At 47.7% G+C, this 19,685-nt stretch overlaps 1 protein-coding gene and 1 long non-coding RNA gene across 5 annotated transcripts in view; one reads left to right on the top strand and one right to left on the bottom strand.

Annotated features, from left to right (window-relative positions):
* Positions 1 to 14,252, top strand: part of LOC137542433 (uncharacterized) — a 163,192-nt gene extending 148,940 nt beyond the window's left edge. For all 4 annotated transcript variants that reach the window (XR_011025426.1, XR_011025425.1, XR_011025428.1 and 1 more), the window contains one exon: positions 14,060 to 14,252. This is a non-coding gene — a long non-coding RNA (uncharacterized lncRNA). The remainder of the gene's footprint in view (positions 1 to 14,059) is intronic.
* Positions 1 to 19,685, bottom strand: part of LOC137542432 (cadherin-like protein 26) — a 604,516-nt gene that overhangs the window by 121,136 nt on the left and 463,695 nt on the right. The window lies entirely within an intron of this gene.

The raw sequence follows: 19,685 nt of genomic DNA, 5'->3' as shown, positions 1-19,685 counted from the left end.
CGTGTTATCGTGTTCAGTGTGAATAAACGTACATATTATCAGCGTTTTACCGCGTTTAGCATGAATAAACTTACATATTATTAGCAGCGTTTTAACGTGTTTAGCCGGAATAAACACACATATTATCAGCGGTTTACTGCGTTTAGCGTGAATAAACATACATATTATTATCAGCGCGTTACCGTGTTTAGTGTGAATAAACATACATATTATTGCCAGCGTTTTACTGCGTTTAGCGTGAATAAACGTACATATTATCAGCGTTTTACCGTGTCTAGCATGAACAAACTTACATATTATTATCAGCGTTTTACTGCGTTTAGCATGAATAAACATACATATTATTATCAGCGCGTTACCGTGTTTAGTGTGAATAAACTTACATATTATTATCAGCGTTTTACTGCGTTTAGCGTGAATAAACTTACATACTATTATCAGCGTTTTACCGTGTTTAGCATGAATAAACTTACATATTATTATCAGCGTTTTACTGCGTTTAGCGTGAATAAACATACATATTATTATCAGCGCGTTATCGTGTTCAGTGTGAATAAACATACATATTATCAGCGTTTTACTGCGTTTAGCGTGAATAAACTTACATACTATTATCAGCGTTTTACCGTGTCTAGTGTCAGTAAACTTACATATTATCAGCGTTTTACTGCGTTTAGCGTGAATAAACTTACATATTATTATCAGCATTTTACCGCGTTTAGCATGAATAAACTTACATATTATTATCAGCGTTTTACTGTGTTTAGCGTGAATAAACATACATTTTATTATCAGCGCTTTACCACGTTTAGCGTGAATAAACTTATATATTATTACTAGTGTTGGGCGAACAGTGTTCGCCACTGTTCGGGTTCTGCAGAACATCACCCTGTTCGGGTGATGTTCGCGTTCGGCCGAACACCTGGTGGTGTTCGGCCAAACTGTTCGGGTTCGCCCGAACGGCTCATTGCCTGGCCGAACAGGGCCCCTGTTCGGCACGAACAGGGCCCTGTTCGCCCGAATACTGCCCCCCTATGGGGTCGCAGGCATAAGGGGGGAGCATGCCCCGATCGCGGGGGGGGGGTCGGAAATTCCCCCCACCCCCTCCGCTAGCGCTCCCCCCTCTGCCCGCTTCCCCATTCAAAAGTTAGGAAGTGAAACTGTACCTGTGCGGTAGTGGGTGGCTGGCAGTGGGCGGCACTATGGAGTGACTGAGGAGGAGGAGGAGTCCGGAGAGTGACGCGTTGAGGGAGGCCGGGCAGTGGGCGGATCAGCAGTAGTCTACTGCTGATCCGCCCACTGCCCGGCCTCCCTCAACGCGTCACTCTCCGGACTCCTCCTCCTCCTCAGTCACTCCATAGTGCCGCCCTCTGCCAGCCACCCACTACTGCTGCTGATCCGCACACTGCCCGGCCTCCCTCAACGCGTCACTCTCCGGACTCCTCCTCCTCCTCAGTCACTTCATAGTGCCGCCCACTGCCAGCCACCCACTACCGCACAGGTACAGTTTCACTTCCTAACTTTTGAATGGGGAAGCGGGCAGAGGGGGGAGCGCTAGCGGAGGGGGTGGGGGGAATTTCTGACCCCCCCCCCGCGATCGGGGCATGCTCCCCCCTTATGCCTGCGACCCCATAGGGCCCCCAAAAGCGGGATGTTCGGGGAGTTCGGGGTTCGGCCCGAACATGCCGAACATTGCGGCCATGTTCGGCGAACTTTCCCGAACCCGAACATCCAGGTGTTCGCCCAACACTAATTATTACCAGCATGTTACCGTGTTTAGTGTGAATAAACATACATATTATTATCAGCGTTTTACCGTGTTTAGCCGGAATAAACATACATATTATCAGCGTCTTACCGTGTTTAGTGTGAATAAACATACATATTATTATCAGCGTCTTACTACGTTTAGCGTGAATAAACATACATATTATTATCAGCGTCTTACTACGTTTAGCGTGAATAAACATACATATTATTATCAGCGTCTTACTACGTTTAGCGTGAATAAACATACATATTATTATCAGCGTTTTACCGCGTTTAGCATGAATAAACATACATGTCAAGGGTGCATCCGGCTGTTTGAACTGCTGTTCGAACCTGCAGTAGAACTCGTTGAGCTCCTCGGCCAGCTGGAGGCTGGGGGTCACAGGTTGTGGAGGGGGTTTAAAGTTCGTGGCTGCCCTTAGGCCTTTCCATACTTCTCGTGGATTATTTATTAACAGCGTTTTTCCGTATTTAGCGTGAACATACATATTAATATCAGCGGTTTTACCGCGCTTAGCGTTAATAAACATACATATTATTAGCAGCGTTTTAACGTGTTTAGCCGGAATAAACACACATATTATTAGCGGTTTACTGCGTTTAGCGTGAATAAACATACATATTATTATCAGAGCATTATCGTGTTTAGCGTAAATAAACATACATATTATTATCAGCATTTTACTACGTTTAGCGTGAATAAACATACATATTATTATCAGCGTTTTACCGCGTATAGCGTGAATAAACATACATATTATTATCAGCGTTTTACTATGTTTAGCGTGAAAAAACATACATATTATTATCAGCGGTTTACTGTGTTTAGCGTGAATAAACATACATATTATTATCAGCGTTTTACTGTGTTTAGCATGAATAAACATACATATTTTTTATCAGCGTTTTACCGTGTTTAGCCGGAATAAACATACATATTATTATTATCAGCGTTTTACTATGTTTAGCGTGAATAAACATACATATTATTATCAGCGTTTTACTGCGTTTAGCGTGAAAAAAAACATACATATTATTATCAGCATTTTACTGTGTTTAGCGTGAGTAAAACATACATATTATTATCAGCGTTTTACCGCGTATAGCGTGAATAAACATACATATTATTATCAGCGATTAACTGTGTTTAGCGTGAATAAACATATATATTATTATCAGCGGTTTACTGTGTTTAGCGTGAATAAACATATATATTATTATCAGCGTTTTACTATGTTTAGCGTGAATAAACATACATATTATTATCAGCGTTTTACTGCGTTTAGCGTGAAAAAAAACATACATATTATTATCAGCATTTTACTGTGTTTAGCGTGAGTAAAACATACATATTATTATCAGCGTTTTACCGCGTATAGCGTGAATAAACATACATATTATTATCAGCGATTTACTGTGTTTAGCGTGAATAAACATATATATTATTATTAGCGTTTTACTGTGTTTAGCGTGAATAAACATACATATTATTATCAGGGTTTTACTGTGTTTAGCGTGAATAAACATACATATTATTATCAGCGTTTTACTGTGTTTAGCGTGAATAAACATACATATTATTATCAGCGTTTTACTGTGTTTAGCGTGAATAAACATACATATTATTATCAGCGTTTTACTGTGTTTAGCATGAATAAACATACATATTTTTTATCAGTGGTTTACCGTGTTTAGCCGGAATAAACATACATATTTTATCAGCGTTTTACTATGTTTAGCGTGAATAAACATACATATTATTATCAGCGGTTTACTGCATTTAGCGTGAATAAACATACATATTATTATCAGCGTTTTACTGCGTTTAGCGTGAAAAAAACCATACATATTATTATCAGCATTTTACTGTGTTTAGCGTGAGTAAAACATACATATTATTATCAGCGGTTTACCGTGTTTAGTGGGAATTAACATACATATTATTATGAGCATTTTACTGCATTTAGCATGAATAAGCATACATATTAAGATCAGTGTTTTACTTCGTTTAGCGTGAAAGAACATGTATATTATTATCAGTGTTTTACTTTGTTTAGCGTGAATAAACATTTCTGCCGATAAAGCCAGCGAGACGACACAATGGCAGGCAGGACTGGATGTACTGACACTGGGTATTATTAGACAGCTTGTGATTTACATTCTTCCAGTCTTCTGCTCAGTTGTCATGTCTCTCATTCTCTACAATAATCTGTTACACTTCTATTACTGATGTCTTCTTTAAAAAATGACCCCTACATACATCGATAATTAAACTGTTTTTGAACAGCATGTTCCAGCAGTGGAAAGAAGCATGAATGCCACCTAGTGGTCTTTGCTGAGATTGCAGCAATGTCTTGCTTTCTTAGTATATGATTGGGAGTGTCATAGTATATGATCGGGTTTAGTTCAACGTTGTTGTTACTTATTTGCAGAGTTCCTTGAGGCTAGGATCTCACTAGTTTACAGTTCATGTTTTTTCATAAGCAAAAAAACCTGACAGCAGTGGAAAACTGTGTTTCCCTACCAATAAGCTTCTGCAAAACAAACAAACCAAAAAAATGTATGCATTTCCCTGCATGCAAACCCATATGGTGTGCAGTAAACGTATGCAGAAAACGGACAGGCAAGGGTACTTACGGCCAGCCATAAAATGGCCATACGCTGGTTGATGTGGCTGGCTATCAGATAGATCTCTCACCAGTCGTTGCCTAATCAGAGAGGTGTCTATCAGCTCCAGAGGCATATCTAGAGGGTGCAGGCATAGCTCGTGCCATGGGCGGCAAAGCCCAGGGGCACCATGCCTGCTCCTGTGCTGCATCGCCATGCTTACCCCTGTGCTGCTTTCCCATGACTGCCTCTGTGCTGTGTCCCCATGCCTGTCCTTATGCTGTGCCTCTTTGCCTGCCCACATATCAGATTAATTCTGTCATCTGGGTAACATGGCTACTTATGTATGTAGGACGCACTTGGCTTATTCTTAGAAAAGAGGACATAGAGGAAATAAGAGATATTCAGATATTCCCAGAAAACTAACTTCAACAATATACCGGGCGAAAAACCACAGGCAACCATAACACATGTACACAAGAATGGATGCTGTTTTTAGGGGCGAAATGCACTCTGACCAGAGAGGGGGGGGGGGGGGGGGGTGGGTTGGATAAGCCCCAGATCAGCTCAATTCCCTACACATTATACAGACATTTTCAATCAATTTCAGCATAAAATGGAAAGCTGCCGGGTTTCCCAGTGTCCCTCGGGTGGAGTGGGGGCCGTGTGCGCCTGGCAGGTGACCCAGTGTCCTCACTGTGCAGTGTGGACCATGCATGCCTGCAGGGTTTCCCAATCTCCTCAGTGTGGAGTGGGGGCTGTGTGTGCCTGCTGGGTTTCCCAGTGTCCCTCGGGGGAAATGGGGGCCGTGAGTGCCTACAGGGTTTCCCAGTGTCCCTCGGGTGGAGTGGGGCCGTGAGTGCCTACAGGGTTTCACAGTGTCCTCCGTGTAAAGTGTGGACTGTGCATAAAATGGAAAAGTCCCAGGTTTCCCAGTGTCCCTTGGGTGGAGTAGGGGCCATGTGGGCCTGGTAGGTGACCCAATGTCCTCACTGTGCAGTGTGGGCCGTGCATGTCTGCAGGGTTTCCCAGTCTCCTCAGTGTGGAGTGGGGGCTGTGCGTGCCTGGCAGGTGTCCTAGTGTCCCTCAGGTGGCGTGGTGGCCGCGCAGGCCCGCCAGGTTTCCGTGTCCCTTGGGTGGAGTGGGGGCCATGCGTGCCTGCTGGGTTTCCCTGTGTCCCTCGGGTGGAGTGGGGGCTGTGCGTGCCTGCTGGGTTTCCTGTGTCCTCCATGTGAAGTAGGGGCTGTGCATGCCTGCTGGGTTTCCCAGTGTACCTCGGGTGGAGTAGGGGCTGTGTGCTCCTGCCGGGTTTCCAAGTGTCCCTCGGGTGGAGTTGGGACCATGTGTGCCTGCTGGGTTTCCCAGTGTCCCCCGTGTGAAGTGGGTGCCGTGCGTGCCTGCCAGCTTTCCCTGTGTCCTCCGTGTAAAGTGGGGGCCGTGCGGGCCTGCCGGGTTTACCAGTGTCCCTCGGGTGGAGTTAGGGCCGTGTGTGCCTGCTGGGTTTTCCTGTGTCCTCCATGTGAAGTGGGGGCAGTGCATGCCTGCCGGGTTTCCCAGTGCCCCCCGTGTGAAGAGGGTGGCGTGCGTGCCTGCCAGGTTTCCCTGTGTCCTCCGTTTGAAGTGGGGGTTGTGCGGGCCTGCTGGGTTTCCCAGTGTCCATCGGGAGGAGTGGGGGCCATGCATGCCTGCCATGTTTCCCAGTGTCCTCCGTGTGGAGTGGGGCTGTGCGTGCCTTGCAGGTTTCCCTGTGTCCTCTGTGTGGAGTGGGGGCCATGCATGCCTGCCAGGTGTTCCAGAGTCCCTCGGGTGAAGTGGAGGCCGTGCGTGCGTGCCTGCCAGCTTTCCCTGTGTCCTCCATGTAAAGTGGAGGACGTGCGGGCCTGCCGGGTTTACCAGTGTCCCTTGGGTGGAATTGGGGCCGTGTGTGCCTGCTGGGTTTCCCAGTGTCCCCTGTGTGAAGTGGGTGCCGTGCGCGCCTTCCAGGTTTCCCTGTGACCTCCGTGTGAAGTGGGGGCCGTGCGGGCCTGCTGGATTTCCCAGTGTCCCTCGGGTGGAGTGGGGCCATGTGTGCCTGCTGGGTTTCTCTGTGCCCTTCGGGAGGAGTGGGGGCCGTGCATGCCTGCTGGGTTTCCCAATCCCAGTGTCCCTCGGGAGGAGTGGGGCCCAGGCATGCCTGCCAGGTTTCCCAGTGTCCTCAGTGTGGAGTGAGGCTGTGCGTGCCTGCCGGATTTCCCTGTGTCCTCTTTGTGGAGTCGGGCCATGCCTGCCTGCCAGGTGTTTCAGAGTCTCTCGGGTGAAGTGAGGCTGTGCGTGCCTGCCAGCTTTCCCTGTGTCCTCCATGTAAAGTGGGGGCCATGATTGCCTGCCAGGTTTCCCAGTGTCCTCAGTGTGGAGTGGGGCTGTGCATGCCTTGCGGGTTTCCCTGTGTCCTCTGTGTGGAGTGGGGGCCATCACGGGCGGATTTAGGACAAGGTCACCTAGGCCATGGCCTAGGGCACCATAGGAGAAAGGGCACCAAAGCAGCAGGCTAAACTGGTGCAGCATTTGCAAGCTTGCAAATGCTGCAGTGCAGGGAGATCAGCTGCCTGACCACGGTACTCTGCTGCCAACCCCCTGTTCAGTGGTAGCCACAACGCCAACGTGCAGAGAGAGCAGAGCGGGCAGCTATGGACTTGGGCAGCATTGCAGAGTTACAAGCAGATGTGGAATAACAGCTACCAGTCGCTTACATCTCCGCTCGTCTCCAACGTAGAAGCTTCCTCTTCCTGTCTGACTCGCTGGTAACATGCCGGCAAGTCACAAGTGAGAGATGCTAGTTGGAGGGACAGATTGTAATACATTGTAATACCCATTGCATATACCTACCTGTAGTTCACCGTGCACCTACCCACCTACGTGAGCGCACGCAGTGTCACTGTGCCTGTCCGGTACCTGTCTGTGTGTGACAGGTACACATTGTAATACCCACTGCATATACCTACCTGTTGTTCACTGTGCACCCACCCACCTACGTGTGCTCACGCAGTGTGATATTCCACTCCGTGCATACCTGTTAACTGCACCTGTGTGACTGCACATTGTATTAGTCAAGTCAGTGCATACCTTTCACTTCATCCCCCCGATATGGACAAAACGGACGAAACAGGTAGAGGCAGAGGTAGAGGCAGACCCATAGGAAGGCCACCCGGCAGGTCTGTGCGAGCTCGTGTTGATGTGATTTCGTGCAGCCCTGGCCCAAAGTACAGTGCTCAGAAGAAGGCACTTCCCATCAACTCCCAAGATTGTCAGGACGTGGTTGACTATTTAACACCTCATCTTCTGCAGCCACCAGCGCTACTACATGCACCACAGCTGCTGCATGACACTTCACAGGAGTTAATTGGTGGGGAATTTACTGATTCACACCCATTATTGTTACAACCAGATGAAGGCGCTAAGCAAGTTACACCACCTCATATATCTGAGTTAGGCGGCGACACTATGGATGTAAAGTGTGAGGATGAGGATGATGAAGTACCTGCTGTTGGTGCAGTTTTGTAGGGGTCTGAGGCAAACAAAGCTGGGCAGGATGATTATGATGATGATGATGATGATACTAATCTCACGTATGTTCCCAATAGAGGAGATGAACAGGGGGACAGTTCAGAGGGGGAGTCAGAGAGGAGTAGGAGGAGAAGAGTTCCTGAAAGAAGCAGGGGGAGCTTGTCGTCGGAAACAGCTTGGTAGCAGTGTCCGGCGCCATGTATCGCCACCTATGTGCAGCCAGCCAACATGCCCTTTAATGTCAGCTGCTGATGCCACCATAGTGCCATTACCCCAGGGGGGCTCAGCGGTTTGGAAATTTTTTAATGTGTCTGCCTCCGATCAGAGCAATGCCATCTGTTTTCTCTGCCTCCAAAGATTGAGCCGTGGAAAGGCCAATCTTTGGCCTTTCCAAACCCCCCCCCCCCCCCCCCGACACTCACATAGCCAGCAGTCATTGTTTCATTGTGATACACAAGCCCCTTTACCGCGGCAAGGTGACTATCACGAAGGGTAATTAACACATGTACATGCCTTTTGTTTTGTTGTTGCAGCTACGGTGCAGCCAGAAAAATTGGTATTACAAATGTTCAGCTGTCACACACACAGGTACCATGAACAGGTGCAGCGACTGACTGGTATATAACAGTGTGTGTGCTCACGTAGGTAGGTAGGTGCACTGAACAGGTGGGTATGCAGTGATTGGTATTACAAATGTGCAGCTGTCACACACACAGGTAGTCACTGAATGTGCTCGGCCTGGCAGTGGCACAGTAGGAATTACCAAGGGGCCAAGGTCCAGCAGCTGCGACTGACTGACAGGGCTGTATATGCAACACAAGTGTCTGTGGGACACACACACAAAAAAAAAAAAAAAAAAAAAAAAAAAAAAGATCACAAGAACAACATTAGCTCTCAAAAGAGCTGTTGAGGATGAGGAGTGCTTTTTAGCAATAAGTATCAGCAAGAAGGAGCAACCTAACAAGCCTAAGGCAAGGGCCTAACTAAGCTTTCCCTATGTCAGCAGGTTCTCTCCCTTCTCTAATTACTGCAGCCACACGAGTGAGTGAAAAGGCTGACGCTGCCTGTGTTTTATAAGGGGGGGGGGGGGGCTCCAGGAGGGAGTGTAGTCCGATTGGCTACCCTGTGTCTGCTGACTGATGTATAGGGTCAAATGATGTAGTATAGGGTGCGGGTCGAACGCGCATATAGTTCGCGGTTCACCGCGAACCACCGTAGTCCGCGCGAATAAGTTCGCGGTCGAACCGTTCAGGCCATCTCTATTGAGGAGGAGGGAAGCCCCCACTAGAGTTGGGTGGGAAAAAAAGAAAAAACCTCCAAGTTTAAGATGAGATGAAGAAGATGAGTTTTATGCTGGGCATACACGGCTCGATCTTTTCGCTCATTTCTACCGCTAGATCGATTCCCTGCTCAATTCTGCAGGCGATTCTCTTTTCTTCCGCACGTTTTTCTTATCTTTTTTCATTGTCCTCAATGCAGAAACGTGTCAGAAATTATCTATCGAGTCATCTAAATGGCTCAGAATCGAGCCGTGTACTCCCAGCATTAGGCTCCTATTGATTGCCTTGGTTTACTGTAATATGCGGGTTATCCTAGCTGTTTGCATTCTCTTAGTCAATGGCACAGCGGTGCTCCACAAGACTACATCATCTCTTCCTTCTACAGAATGCTCACACATGACATTGATGCTGATGCCAGTCAAGTTTGGAATTCCCAGTGAAATATATATACAAACTGTGACTTGCTGTACAACATTGCATGAGGAAAGCAGAAACACTCAGTGTGGGTGATACAAAAGCAGCATTCAAAACCAAACTCATTTTTTTTCAGTTTTCTTTGGAACAGAAAAGGGTAAAGTTCAAAATTGTATTGAGTAGAAGAAAAAATCCCCAGATTGTAAACACATAGATTGATGAGATTGAAGCTGCATTTTACACTTATGAAGACGTCGTCAGAAGTGGAATTAGACGTCGGGAGAAAGCTGAAGCCACACATGAACCAGTTTGTACGCTAATTACCATCCGCTCCTTCTCAACACATTTCTGTCATGTGTAGAGTTGTCCTCCTACACTTCACCTTTCATTAATCCCAGCTTGCACAGAGTCGGTGACATCACTGCCGGAGGCTGAGGTGTGCAAAGTTACTAATAACCTGTTGCTTTACAGCCTCCTAGAATAAACCACTTGACGGTTCTAATCAGGTAACACTTTGATGATTAGTCTTCTAATGACATGACTGGAAGCGAGGCAGAGATGCTAGCGGGGTAACTGTTTAGTTGCTAATCAGATCATCAGCATTTCCTGTGGCAGACATAGCCTCCGTTTCTAACCCACGCTAGGTGGCCAGTTTGCAGGTAGCCTTCATTTGTAGCAGAAACCACACACTGCAGACTTCAGATGGAAAAGAAGAGATGGTCAACAAAATGCTAATAAATCTACTTTCTTTGCAAATTTAGTGTCATTGTGTATAGCATAGACTGGGACCAGTCAGAATCCGCTTGAAGATGGACATTTGAGAAGTTGATGTATAATTTTCTACATCACGAATGCAGCTAAGGTTTTGGTGGCCCCAAGCAGCCCATAATGTGATGCCCCCTCCGTGAAGTAAAAACTGGGCAGGGGCCCATCACCGAAGAAACGGTGGGAATGGCCATGACATGATGTGGTTGGAGCCAAATATTAGCCTAATACAGGTAGTCCCTGGTTAAGAAATGAGATAGTGACTGTAGGTCCATTCTTAACCTGAATCCATTCTCTTTTGTCCCCTTTTTTTCAAGGTAAAAGTGATTGTGAAGTCAAATTAGAAAAGCATGTCGTTATAGCCTTCCGCTGTAAAGTATTTAAAGTCTAATGTTTATAATAACACTAATTTAACCTATTCCGGACGCATGCTATTGACATCTATGCCTGGTTTGCTGCCTCTGTGCTGTGCCAGGGTGTATATTTCAATAGCCCTCCTCCATGTGCTGCAGCCATGATCACGCTTCCGCCCCTAGGTTTCATGTGCTAGTCAGGAGGCAATTTTACTGGCTATTGACCCTGCGATCACTTTTAGCCAATCACATCGATCAGAATGGAAAAATATAAAAAGGCTGAGGTCCTTAACTACCTCTGGGCCTTGGTACTAGAAATCTACACCCTGTTTATTGCCCATTATTTCTGTAAGTGCATACATTTTAACTACTCTTGCTGAGCAGTCCCGTCAGATGTCACTGCTACTGATTGAGTGCAGTGATTCGCCCAATGACCATGCCACAGTCCTGCCAGTGAGACGATCAGCACCAGTTAGCAAAAGGAGCAGTGAGTGGCTGTGATTGGCCGGTCTGGTAGCAGTTCCCCCGGTTGATTGATCGTGTGCCAAAGCTTCTTCTCTGACTGTTCATTGTTATCTCTCGCTGGTGATGGGGTTTTACCGTAGCATACATTGCTAAGAGGCAGTGGCATAGATAGAGACTATGGAGCCCCATAGCAAAATTTTTATGGGGCCATCAGATGTAGGCACTCTGAAGCAATGCTACCTGCCCCTACCCTATCGATATGAGCAGGGCCAAATTTGTACTCTTTACCGGCAAACGCCACTGTCACCAGCCACCCCCCCCTTTGGTATAGGTAGCGAGAGGACCCCTTCCCTCCAGTATAGGTAGCCATTTGACTCAATTAATCCCCTCCTTTTCCCACTCCCCTTCAGTATAGGTAGCCAGCTCGCCTTCACACCGGAGCAGCCATCAGTGTCACTCATTTCTCTGCTCATCTCCAGTGCAGTAGCTTCCTCTTTCTTTCCATCTCTAATGCTGCCCAAGTCCATAGCTGCTGGCCGCCCACAATGCAAACATGCACAGAGAGCAAGGCGGGCACTGCACAGGACACTGGCAGCAGGTTAATGTGGTCAGGCACTCACCTGATCTCCCCGCAATGCAGCATTTGCAAGCTTGCACCAGTTTAGCCTCTTTCTTTGGTGCCCTTGCTCCTGTGGTGCCCTAGGCCATGGCCTAGGTATCCTTGCCCTAAAACCGGCCCTGGATATGCGTTAAATGGGCAATTTACATTCCCATGCAATGTACACTGTGTATAATACATGGGCACAAGTCAGAGGGGGGAGAAACAAAGTGAACACATACCACCTGGGCCCCTTCCTCTCCAGGGCCCTATTTCAGTTGCTATGGCGATTGCTATGCCGCTGCTAAGAGGCATATAGCGACACCTTAACTGCTTATGATGCCATGGGGAGGGGCAGCAGGTGCCACTGGTGGAATGAGAATTGGGATTTAGGGATGCATAGATGAAGAGTGTAGTGTGTGAGCCAGGAAGGTGGGTGGGAGAGCAGAGAGGAGGCAGGCGCCAGGTGACCCTAACGGTTTGTCCAAACACTTCCCTGTAGATTTTGCCACCTGAATCAGGTGATTTAGGTGGCTTCATAGTAGATTCACCCCTGGGGTAAGGACGTGTGCAGAATTCAGAACCTCCATCTCACATACCGTAAACAAGGTGTTGTTCCCTTTATAGAAAGGCTGTCGTTACACAGCTGTTTGTGCTGTTTGGGGAGGTGGGAGGATTCATCAGAAGGAATTAGCTATAAGATGTAGAGAATACATGTGTGCATTTACAAAGCATTACAGCTGTAGTGTGCACCATTGAGCCAGTCATTCCTAGTCAGAACAGCCATACAGCACTACAGGTGCTAGGTCCCATGGCGTAAGAGACACCTGATGCAGCACCAAAACGACCGCCATGGGACCACCGCTAGGTCCCATGGCTTAATCCACACCTCCTGCGGCGCCAAAACCACCGCCATAGGACCACCGCTAGGTCCCGTGGCGTAAGAGACACTTCCTGCAGCGCTAAAATGACTGCCATGGGACCACCGCTAGGTTCCATGGCTTAATCCACACCTCCTGCGGCGCCAAAACCACCACCATGGGACCACTGCTAGGTCCTGTGGCGTAAGAGACACCTCCTGCGGCGCCAAAACGACCGCCATGGGACAACCGCTAGGTCCCATGACGTAAGCAACACCTCCTGGGGCTCCAAACCACACTTATAATGACCGCCATGGAACCCCATGGCTTACGCGACACCTCCTGCGGCGACAAAACCACCGCCATGGGACCACTGCTAGTTCCCATGGCTTAAGCGACACCTCCTGCTGCACAAAAAACAAAACAAAAGAAAAAATGACCGGTGGAAATGCCACTAGGTCCCATGGGCTACCATTTAGCATAAACAAGGTTTCAATTGCGATTACTTTAATTTTTCCGCCGGAATGCGGAATTCTGTGGAAATCTGCAAAATTCCGCGGAAATGTAACGGTCAGGCACGTGCAGAGGGGGGTGCTGGGGATGCTTGAGCACCCCCGCCTTTTGAAATTCCCTGTCTTGTGGCCCCTTTTCTCCACTGCACAAACGGTGCAGGTAACGGTACCCTCAGTGCCTGCACAGTGAGTGAGCAGCCATCCACAGCTCACCGGTAACAGATCTGCTGCTGCTACTGCAAGGTCAGTGCAGCAATCAGGTGGGGTACTACTAACACTGGAGTGAAGGGTCCCTGCCCCTTTCCCCTCTTCCCCTTGAGCCGGAAGCATATTGTGGCATTTACGAGTCTGACAGCATGACAGCAATTAGGAGCAGAGAGATCAGCACACAGCGCGAACTTTGAATGAGATCTCAGCTCAGTCTCCTGTCCTGCTGCTTCATATACCCAGCTTCCGGTTGGAGTATACTAGCTGTCAGAGCACAGCGTGAGTACAGTGAGGGGACAGGGAGAGATCAGCCCTGTCTCTTATCAGCGATGAATACGGTTACGGAATTTACCGCTGCCGGAATTCCAGCGTAACTGAATTTCCTCTTTCTGATCATCCCTACCGAGAATGATAAGATGTCTGGAAGACCACCCAAGGGCAAGCTCATATGTGTCACCCGAAATATCCACCATGCTTTCACAATCCATTCACACTTATTATTGGGGGTTATATAAGCCTGAGACCTTCCACAGGACATCCAGAACCGTAAAGCTCTTCTCATGGTTTGTTACTCGAACATTTTGTGTTTTCAGTTATCGGTTACAGTTGCTATAGCAGGATGGTCTTATCTGTGTAACAAGAACATTTATAGGACAGCCAGATAATATTCGCTTTTTTCTTATAGGATGTAGCAGAAGGATAATGGAATGTGACAGCCAGTCAGAAGAATTCATGTAATAATATATCACCTACGAGGCTCTGTCTCTGTTCCTCCTATAGTTGTGCAGAGCATGTGGCCGGGGTTCACAAAGGACAATACTTCCCAAGGATCACATCCCAATAAAGTATTCATCGAGACAGATTGCAACTATTACAATAAAATCATTCCATATCAAGAAAATCTTAAGCCAAAACCATGTTGTTTAATATTTACAGTTATATCTCTTGTAGGTCCTCGTTGCTGATATAATTAATATAAGTACTATGTATTACATTTGTAAAAGATGACTAAGGGACATTGGCCCATATGCAATTCACTTTTTCACCTGAGTTTTTTCCTAGGAGATAATTTTTCATCTTCGATTTAAAATAACTTTCTAGCACTTTTCAATTTAAAAAGTACCAAAAAGTAGGTAAAAAAAGTACTATCAAATTTATTTTCAGTATGTTCTTGCTTTCTGGTGGCTTAAAAGGCATTTTATTGCCAAGTTTAAAATTATCACCTAGTAGAAAACTCAGGTGAAAAAGTGAATTGCATATGGGCCATTGAGTCCAATTGACTAAGGTTGTCCAGGCCTGAAGAGCATAGAAACAAAAGCTTGAAAACTGAAGCTGCTTAGGCCCCGTTCACACTTGCGTTTTGGCATGCAAACCGACCGGATCCGGATCGTATCAGGACCAGATCCGGATTGGAACCGTACGGTTCCATCCAGTCCGTTTGCATCAGGACTGCTTCAGGCTGCCATCCGGATCCGGCGCGACGGTTAGCGGCAAATCGGCGGCGATCAGAATGCACATGCAGCTGCGTGTAGCAAAAAAAAAAAATGATGATGCAAATCGGCCCAGCGGGGCCTGAGCGGTGCCTTCCGGCGGCATAGCCCAAGCTCAGCTTGGGCTTACCGCCAGGAAGGTTAAAATTTGTTGGGGTCAGCAGAAGGTGCACCTGGTGCACCTGTAGAATCAGGTCCTCTGCTGTAGGCCTCACCTCCACCTCCGACATACTGCCAAAACAGCTCCAGCACGTGTGTCACTGCTGCTCCACTCCAGATATGCTGGGCCCATGTGTCCCCATCCAAAATGGCCGCTATAAATCCTCATAGGAAGTGGGGTAGAACGTCCGGTGTTGTCTCCAGTGTGTTCTGTGCTTCCGTTTCCCATTGGTTTTCTATATCCGGATGGTGCAGTCAGGCTCCGGTCCGGGTGCGTGGGCCGGATGAGCCGGACCAAAAAATAGCACATGTTTGAAAAGTGTCCGGAGTCCGGTCCAGCTCCGTACTGTACGGAACGGACGCGTGTGAAGGTCCGCATAGCCTTTGCATTGCTATGCGGGACATACGTTCCGTTTGTACAGTATACGGTCCGGATCCGATCAGGCAGATCCGGACAGGGAACGCTAATGTGAACCGGGCCTTAGTATGGTGTGGTGGGTTTGGTGAGATTGGCAATAGTATAGTCATTATGTTGAGAGGTAGGTTTGGAGCTCGACTCCCAACTATAACATCAGCGGATTCTCACATTCAGTTGTTTCAATAGTGGTGGGTTTAAGTGCCCACCATGGGTGGCGCTACACTGGGGCACTGGACCCCCTGGGAATCACTGTGCCCCCCCTAAGTTACCCCCCCAGTAATAAAAAGTTACCTGCTTCTAAGCTCCAGCAGCATACAATGAACAGGAGGTCTGTAAAAAAAATAAATCTCCATGTCCGCCTGTGTAGAAGTTAAGTAAACCAAGGGTCTTATCTATGTGCCATACATACTTCACAATCCTTGCAAGATCCCTTGTAATAATGTATCTGAATGACACTTAAGGTGGCCATACACTGGCCCGATTCCCGGCCGTTTCGACAGCAGATTCGATCCTGGGATCGAATCTGCTGCCAATCGTTCGCGGGTAAACGCCACCGACGATCCGATTTCCTCCCGAAATCGGATCGGTCCGTCGATCGCGCCGTGCGGGAAATTACCCTCGATCGCCCGCGGGTAAAGTGCGCGTCGCTAGCGGCGGCTGATCCGATGAAAAATACATTACCTGATGCGGGCTCCCGGGCGTCTTCTCCGCATCTTCTCAGCGCTGCACCCGCTCCATCCCGGCGCTTCCTGGGTCACTGCAGTGACCCAGGAAGTTCAAATAGAGGGCGCTCTATTTGAACTTCCTGGTCACGGAGTGACACAGGAAGCGCCGAGATGGAGCAAGAACAGAGCGGTGCAGCGTGGAGAAGATGCCCGGGAGCCAGCGTCAGGTAATGTATGCGCGGGGGGAGGACAGGCGGCAGGAGCAGCTGAGCAGATTGTGATCGGTTTCAGACTGAAATCGATTCACAATCTGTTTGCAGTAAAGGCAGCCATACGATCCCTCTCTGATCAGATTCGATCAGATAGGGATCTGTCAGCTGGTCGATCTGATGGCAAATCGACCAGTGTATGGCTACCTTTATTTGCAAAGAAATCCCTCCTCTACCTCCTTCTCATTGTATGTTCTAACATTGTCAGTCAGCAGGACTACAGTCTAAAAAAGGCTTATGAGCTGAAAGCTTATTGTTTTTCTTTTAGCTAATAAACTGTAACTTGTATTTTACAGACAAGAAGTCTGGAATCGGCTTGATAATAATCCTGATTCAATACTTCCTGTCTAAAACACAAGCTCTAGTCTGCAGCAATGCTTAGTTACTAAGATAAGGAATTACACACCCAGTGTTTCTCTCTCTCCTGCCTCTTCCCCCTCCCCTTTCTTGTAGAGTCATGAGACAGTGGGTGCTCAGCCAGCAGCATAACTATAATTCATGGGACCTCCCAGAAAAACTTTATTGGGGCCCCCAATGTTCACACTCCTTCCCTTGCCTGCCCTTGGTGCCCTTCATGGCTTTGTGGTCAATCTCACAAAGGGTCATAAAACAAGTGGGGGGGCAGGATGTTGGGGGAGTGCCAATGCTCACCTACGGGGGGCTGCTCCTTTAGCCCCCCATCTGTGTGGATTGCCCCATAAGCGTCCGCAGCGCAAAGTCCGCGTGCGTCTGGACACCACAATGTAAGCTGCAATGCATGCCGGGAGATATAGTCCGTAGAGTACAGAGATGTACTCAGAGCCACGCACTACATCTCCTGGCGTGCATTGCGGTGACCGGGAGCATGTTCCACAGGCAGAGTCTTTGAACAGACGGTCACTACACACTCCTCATGGATGAAGTGGTAGAGAACCAAGCCCCTTAGATAAGCATTGGCACTTCCCCCAACCTCCACCCCAACAGCACACTGCATTATGAACCTCCCTTTTTAATGGTTAAAAAAAAAAAAATATCCCTGGTGCTCAGTGTTCTTTAACTTCCTTAGCAGTAATCACGAGTTCAGCTCGGGGTGGAAGAAACATGCCAGGAGCGGTAATCCCAAGCTGAATTTGTTGTGGTAGCCGCTGGAAGGTCTATGCAGAGCAATGAGCGCAGTGAGCATTTTAACTTACTGCCTGGGGGATCCAAACGTTGGTCGCCATTCTTCTTCTTCACCCCCGAGGCTCTGCTTCCCCCTGGTGAGATCTCCGTCTGTCATCAGGATGACTGCCGGCAATCTCACTATAGTGTTAAGGCGCCACTCGGAGGACAGAGGGAAAACTGCAGCGCTGAAACTCAGGGAGGTGAGTGAGTGCTGGGCTGCTGCAGAACTCCCTAGCAACGTGATTTTTTCCAGGTTTTAGGATCTAAAAGCATGCAAAAAAAATTGCACTGCTTTTAGACCCCAAAATCTGGAAAAAGAATAAGAACGCCAAGGGGGTCAAAGTGCATAATCACCAGGATACATTTAACTGAAGTTCCCCATAATGGAGCTTCATAATGAAGTGTGTCATTGGGGTGAGCATCACTATTTACTTAGGGGGTGCAGCTCCTCTAGCACCTGGCACGCACACAATGCGCCATCTTCTCCAGGGTCAAAAACATTGAACAGCATTTTGTCATGCCCGGCAGTGTCTCTCTTGCACTCGTGCTGCAATGCATGGCAGAAGATGTAGTCCATGAATATGAGAATATTTCTGTGCTCACATCCACAAACTACATCTCTCAACATGCACTGCGGCATGCAGGTAAGAGAAAGACACTCCTGGGAGTTACAAAATATGGTTCAGTGCCAGTCAGTCCTGGAGAAGATGACGCATTGCATACGGGTTTGAGCCAGAAGCGCAACACTCATAGATAACTAGTAAAGCTTGCCCCAACCCCTTGGGGGGTGGTGTTGCTCTTTAGGGTCTTTGCCTCTGATGCTGGAGAACCTTGTCCTGGCCTTGTCAGCACCAACTGTCCTGAGCTCTCCTGGGTCTTACAAGGGCCTTGTACCAGTCTAAGCTCCCCAGACAGGAATTGGCAGAATCCTCCAGTCCACGACAGCAGCTCACCTGCATGGTGGATGACTACATGGGATTCCCCAGTGCATTTGACACTGGGAGAACCCCATGGGGGACTGGACTTCAAGACTGGACACCTTTCCCAGTACACCCTATAAGTTCTCACCTGCTTTCTGATAGAGGCTTCAGCACTGCTGGTGGGATGATCACCAAGAAGCACTCCCGCACACACATCTGTCCACCAAGTAGGTGGATACTTACGTTCATGAAGATGTATAAGGCTTGAATTGAATTGGACTCTGCTGTTGGTGAGAGAATCTAAACTGGAACCCTCCCTCAAGTCTCCCTGATGTTTTTTTTCAGTGATTACACGTCTGCCTGCCATTGGGGGTGTCCGGGTTTAAAACTGGTTGAAAACTCTGTGGTCTGAGATAGGGCGAGGGCCCAACTGCAGCTTCATGACCACTGCCTTGAACTTGCTGCTGCCACAGGTATCAGATTTTTATATTCATGGTTCTCAGGGAGTGTGAGGGGCATGTTCCATGTACCACCATTCTTTACAAACATTAAAATGCTGTTAGTGCTGCTGCTGACAGAATTTCAGTATTGTTGTGATCACACCACCAGGTTCTACGGCCTATTCTACTACCACCAATGCCTCATACTGCTGCTGTCCTAATGTAAAGGACAACTGTAGCGAGAAGAATATGGAGGCTGCCATATTTATTTCCTTTTAAACAATACCAGTTGGCTTGCAGTATTGCTGATCTATTTGGCTGCAGTAGTGTCTGAATAACCAGAAACAAGCATGCAGCTAATCTTGTCAGATCTGACAATGTCAGAAACACCTGATCTGCAGGCTTTGTCAGGGGCTATGGCTTAAAGTATTAGAGGCAGAGTATCAGAAAGATAGCCAGGTAATTGGTATAGTTTAAAAGGAAACACACATGGAAGACTCCATATCCTTCTCATTACAGTTGTCCTTTAATTTGATTTATTTAATGCTGTGGTCCCACTGCCAGGTTCTACAGCCTATTCTGCTACCACCAACCCCTGCTGCTGTCATAATTTAATTAATGCTGTGGCCCCACTGCCAGGTTTCATAGTCTACTCTTCTACCACCAATTCCTCCTCCTGCTGCTGTCGTCACAATTTACATTTAGGAAAATCAAGCAATAACATTGCAGAAAATTTGGGTGCCACCAAATACAATACAATGTAAATTATGGCTAGCAGCACTCAGTCCGTTATTTTGGCCTCAAGTC

Source organism: Hyperolius riggenbachi, chromosome 12 (assembly GCF_040937935.1).
Source record: "Hyperolius riggenbachi isolate aHypRig1 chromosome 12, aHypRig1.pri, whole genome shotgun sequence".
NCBI lineage: Eukaryota > Metazoa > Chordata > Amphibia > Anura > Hyperoliidae > Hyperolius > Hyperolius riggenbachi.
The sequence above is the reverse complement of the archived record's forward strand: the minus strand, read 5'-3'. Positions and strand labels throughout refer to the sequence as shown.